The 6,124-nt window shown below is 40.0% G+C and overlaps 1 pseudogene; it reads left to right on the top strand.

Moving 5' to 3' along the window:
• Positions 1-4,823: 4,823 nt before the first annotated feature.
• On the top strand, positions 4,824-5,492 carry LOC136120206 (ferritin light chain pseudogene; annotated as a pseudogene).
• Positions 5,493-6,124: the final 632 nt, after the last annotated feature.

Below are 6,124 nucleotides of genomic sequence, written 5' to 3'. Positions count from 1 at the left end.
ACCTCTTTGCCAGTTAAGTTGCCTTGGGGAAGAAACTGTCTGTTAGTTTTTCTTCCATCTCTTTCCCCTGTCAGCTCTTCTCCATAACTTAGCCTGAGCACATCAGCATTTCTCTATAGAAAAGAAGGAATCACCATTGAAGACATTTGATGTGCAAAATTGAAAACTAACGAGGTGATAAATATTAAGGGATTGTATGTAACTCATCACCTAGGAACTAAACAGGAGTAAAGGACCCTGAAATATGTGAAAACAAATGGTTGAGCTTCTTGGTTTCTATGAATTATATTTTCAAGCTTCTAAATGCACCTCTTAAAACTAATTTCAGAATTTTTGTTATATTCTGCTCTGGATGTGTCCCATAACATTTATATGTGTAAGGAAGGAACCATAAAATAGCTCTTGTCATACCTTGGCTAATGTTTAGCAGTGGCATTTCCAGTGCCTGTCCCTTAGGGACACTGGTCAACTCCCCTGGCTTTTCTTTTTCCCTAGTAGTAATCATCACCCTAGATTAGAAGCCCCCAGAGCATCTATGGCTCTTGATCAAAGAATGTCTCAGATTTGATCTGTCAATGGGTAGTCTGATTTATATTATTTGATTTTAGTCAGTAAAAAATGGATAAAATTTTTTATTTCATATTTTAAGATATTTGCTGTTGCTTAGAGAGAGAAAAATGGAAACAATAAAATCCACTGCCCTCAACTTTACCAAATCACAGAAAAATACCAAACCAGACTAGGCTAACAGCCATAGAATTGAAGTATAATCTATCAATATGAGTCACGAAATTTATAGATTCATTTACCATATAAAGAAAATGTAAGAATACATGAGAATATATGTGCAAAATAATACATAAGAGCTTCTGAATCTAATGAAATGTTACTTTAATGGTTCTATAATATGGTTGAATATACTCCAAGATCTAATTTGTATTGATATATAAAACAGCCATGTTTATGCGTTTCTGTGTAACTCTTTCCAATATGTTATATAATAATTTCACTTTATTTTATTTTTCACTTGGTCAAAAAATATTTTAGAGATAGTTATTACTATTCAGAGGTCTAAATAGTGTTCATAGAAACACTGGATATAATGGAATTCCTTAAATAAATAGTAGCACATAAAGAACTTTATGAGAAAAAAGACATAAAGATTAATAAAGTATGTACACCTGAGCAGCATTTTTAATGCACTGGAAAGATGCTGTGCTATGTACATGCAATATTTGAATTAATAAAACACTACATATGCTCCAGACATCTTTATGTAAAACCAAAGCATTTGACAACCAGACCTGAAGACCTCTATGCATCAATATGGCTATTAAATCATTGTGTACATGAATATTAGTTACTCAGATCATTCCATGTACCACTGAGAATATCTGAGAGCCTGAGTTTTAGAAAGAAAATGGACTATCACACTTAACAAACAGATTAAAAATGACAATAACATTTCTTTTGGTTACTCTTTCCCACTCAGTTTGTTCTTGCTGGTGAAGGAAGTAAGATAAACAAGTCCTTCTCCAAAGATGTTTACTTGCTGTAAAAGCTGCCATGAATTTGCTTAAGCTCTACCCAGCCCTTTTTTGCAGAAGTCTTTTTTTTTTTTTTAATCTGAAAAGGCTGCTTAGTTTTCAGATACTTAGAGTCTCCTAGATCAACCCTTGAGAAAGGCCAAAAAGGTGTCCCATATTCCCATTATTAGCTTTTCTCTGTTTGACTTCTAAAGACTCTCTAATTCTCAAGGGAGCCAGGGGTCACAAAAAAAATATAGGGAGCACAGAATATCAAAAAAAAGAAAACATAAGCAAACAACCTCAAGAAAAATTTTAGAAAATGAAAAGACAGTTGCTTAGAAGAATCTTTGTCTTTTCTCTTACTTTGGGGGTTACTGTAAGTTCCCTACATACGAACCTTCAAGTTGCAAATTTTCCAGCATGCGAACGTGCATTCTCATGTCCAATCACGTAAGTTAGTTCACGTGTCTGGCGTACATTGTCACATGGGTGCATCCTCTACAAGTGATTGTGCTTTTGTGTACTTTACTGTACAGTACTGTATAGAGTACAGTAGTACAGTATATTTCAAGCCCAATGTCCGGAAGCAAGCGTAGAAGCAACGGTGATGTAGCTAGTACTGCTAAAAAGTGCCAAGCAATAATGATGGAAACAAAAGTGAAAATAATTGAGAGAGTGGAGAGAGGCGAAAAGATGGTAGAAGCTGTTCATTCTCATAACATGGATCGTTCAACCATGGGCATGATTCTGAAAAACAAGGACAGGATCATAGAACATGTGAAGTCTGCTGTGCCGATGATGTCGACAATAATATCGAAGAAGTGTGGAAAGGAGACGGAGGAACTTCTCCATGTGTGTATGCAGGATCAGTGTCAGCGTTGAGTCCCACTCGGCTTAATGCTGATTCAAGAGTAAGCTAAAAGCCTTTATGAAGTCTTGAAGAAGAAACACGGCAAAGAATCAGAGGGCACATCTTTAATGCCAGCCATGGCTGGTTTGATCGGTTCAAGGCTGGAGCCAACCTTCACAACATAAGTAAGTGGCGAGGCAGCGAGTGAAGATATGGTAGCTGCCTGGGAATTTCCTGAAATGCTTTGAGAAATTATTGATGAAGGCACATATTTACCCCAGCAGGTTTTTAATGTGGGTGAGAGAGAACTGTACTGGAAGAGGATCCCAGAATGAAGTTACATCAGTAAGGAAGAAAAGTTGGTGCCAGTCTATAAAGCAGCAAAGGATAGGCTAACTCTGTTGTTTGCTTGGCAATACCTCCTCCTGAGATATGAAGCTGAAGCCTCTCTTAGTTTATCATTCAGAGAACCCAAGAGCCCTTAAAAACATAGCCAAGGGCTCTCTTCCTCTTGTGTGGAAGAGTAACCCCAAAGCCTGGATTACACAGCCAATTTTGCAGGACTGGTTTTTCCACCACTTTATCCCAGACACAGAGAAATATTGCTTGGAGAAGGACATCCCATTCAACATTCTTTTGCTGCTCAATAATACTCCGGGTCACGCCCCATTCATGGACAACATTCATCCCAACATCAAAGTAGTACATCTGCCACTGAATACTCATCGCTCAGCCAAACTACATCGCTCATCCAACCTATGGACCAGGGAGTTATAGCAACTTTCAAGAAATATTATTTATGTCACACGTTTTGTCAGGCAGTAAAAGTGAGTGACGAATCAGAAACAACCTTACCACAATTTTGGAAGGACTATAACATCTGTAAAAAACATTGAATTTGCTTGGTGTGAGGTTACCGCCATCACCATGAATGGGGTTTGGAAGAACTTTACCTGCAATTTGTTCACGATTTTCATGGATTTGAGAAAGTGCACGAGGAGTCCAAAGAGGTCTTCAGCAACTTAGTGACCCTCAGCAAGAAGCTGGAGCTAGATCTGCAAGAGGACGATTTCACTGAACTCCTTGCTGTGCAACATGAGATGCTTACTAATGAAGACCTGATGGAATTAGAGGCCCAGAGAAAGGACGAAGAGAGCCAAGAGGAAGAAGAAGTAACTGAAAAACCAAAGAGCTTCATGATGCAGGAAATGGAAAGGGGATTTTCTTTATTTGAGGAGGCACTGTTAGTTTTTGAGGCACAGGACCCAAACATAGAACGGTACACGAAGCTTGCAGCAGCCGTTCAGAATGCAATCCAGTGCTACCATGCCATCTATGACAAGAAAAAAAGAGCTACTGCCCAGACATCACTGGATCGTTTTCTCAAAAGGGTAGATAGAATTGAATCCAGCAAGGAACCAGAACCTGTGCCATCAACGTCAGGCGTGAGTGCAATTGCAGCTTGCCCTCCGTCTCCTATTGCTGGCGATCCTTCAGCTCCTACCATCTCCCACCTCCTCTCCCTCCTCCAGTCAGTAATTCTGTTACTGTTTATTTGATGCCAGCCCCTGTATGCCAGCTGTGGTACTGTACTACTGTACTTTTCAAGGTCCTGTACTGTGAGATCAGGAATGTTTTCTTTATTTTTTGTGTTTGTTTTTTATGTATTATTTGTGTGAAAAATATTATAAACCTATTACAGTACAATACCATATAGCTGATTGTGTTAGTTGGGTACCTAGGCTAACTTTGTTGGACTTACTAACAAACTGGACCTACAAATGTGCTCTCGGAACAGAACTTGTTCGTATGTAGGGGACTTACAGCATTTATCATAATTTCATCCTTCGAATCTTTTCTTCCTTTGTATCTGACTTCTATTATGTTGCTTCTTGTCCATGAGATAATATCTACTCAATCTGCCTGCCACTCACGGGTCACTCATGGGTCATTTAGTGTACCTGCCCTCCCTAACTCATGCCCTCCACAAACACAGCCACACCTTCAAGCATTCTGTAGATTAGGAAACTGAGGCCCCAAAAGACTAAGCCTTCACCATTGTCTTGAAATTTGGTTTTCTTCTTCTAAGATGTTGGTTTTTGATATTTTGCACATATTGTCACAATACAGCCCTAGTACAACACCAGGAAACTAGTAAGGGCTATCAAAAGAGATGCCCAAGTTTCACTGGTGGTCACCCTATTGACAATTTCTCTTTAAGAGAATTTACTGTGATATCTCAGTGTAAAGACAGAAAAGAAATAGGGGGACTGGCAACTCAAAGAACTTTATTTCAGACAGCAATAAACTCCCATTAGTTATATCTAGTTCTGTTTTGTTTCCTCTTTAAAATTCATCTTTAATGAAAAACACATGGGGTGCGCTCAGGGGTCCCACGTATCTGTCTTTTGCTTCAACAGTATTTGGACGGAACAGACCCAGGGATGCCCCTTGCTCCAGCCTTCGACCACCCTCCAACCTTTCTTCCAGTCACAAATTTCAGAATCAGCCACTCAGCTATCCTTGGCCACTGGGAACTCCAATACCAATTTTTGAGCTTAACTCCATTTTACCGGTCAACCATCAGCTCCCAGATTAGTCAGAATTATTCCACCAAGGTGGAGGCATTGTCAACAGCCTGGTCAACATGCATTTGTGGGCCCCCTACACCTACCTCTCTCTCTGGGTTTCTATTTCGACTGTGATGATGTGGCTCTAGTGGCGGGGGGGGCACGCCGCTTTTTCCACGAATTGGCTGAGGAGAAGCTCGAGGGCTCTGAGCATCTCTTGAAAATGCAAAACCAGTGCAGTTGCCGTGCCCTCTTCCAGGGCGTGGAGAAGCCTTCTCAAGATGAGTGGGGTAAAACCCAGGATGCTATGGAAGCTGCCATTCTCATGGAGAAGAACCCGAACCTGGCCCTTTTGGATCTGCATGCCCTGGGTTCTGCCTCCCAGACCACCACCTCTGTGGCTTCCGGGAAACCACTTCCTAGATGAGGAGGTGAAACTTGTCAAGAAGATAGCAACCACCTGACCAACCTCCTCAGAATGGCTAGTCCCCAGGCGGGACTGGGTGAGTTCTCTTCCAAAGGCTTAGCCTCAAGCACGACTAGGAGCCTCTGGAGCCCAGCGGCCTTTGAAAATCCCCTCCGGCGTCAGGGCTTCTGCCTGAAGCCCCACTCTGCAGCCACTAGGCAGCTTTTTAATAACCCTGGAGCCCTCTCTCAAGCCTTAGACCAAATGGAAACAATAAAGCTTTTTGCAGCAAAAAGAAAAAAAAGAAAAAGAACTATTCCAAAGTTTTACCCTAAGAAGGTCCTATATAAATACTTTTGTTTTCTTTTTCTCCCAGAAATATAATAATAGTTCAAAGTGATGAAAGAATAAAGCTGAAAAGATAAAAAAATGAGACCTGTACATAATGGTTTAGTCTTTTCCTCACCATTCTCTACCTTTAACCAACTATTTAAAAACATGTAACTTGCACTTTTACTCCCTTGTTCTTTTGTATCTTTATAGTGTTTTCCAACATATTATACACTGTTGTACATATTAAATGTATTTTTTATTTAAATATATTCTTTTCCATTAATAGTTTAAAGCTTGTAGGCCATTCATTGTGATTAGTTATCCAAAGTGAGCAAATGAGTCCCTGAAATCAGTTTGTTATAGTGCCATAGGGAGAGTTCCAATAGAATTGAAAAACTATGGGACTGAGGACCTCTGCTGTCAGTTTTGTGGCATT

Source organism: Phocoena phocoena, chromosome 3 (assembly GCF_963924675.1).
Source record: "Phocoena phocoena chromosome 3, mPhoPho1.1, whole genome shotgun sequence".
In the NCBI taxonomy this organism is placed as follows: Eukaryota; Metazoa; Chordata; class Mammalia; order Artiodactyla; family Phocoenidae; genus Phocoena; species Phocoena phocoena.
The sequence above is the reverse complement of the archived record's forward strand: the minus strand, read 5'-3'. Positions and strand labels throughout refer to the sequence as shown.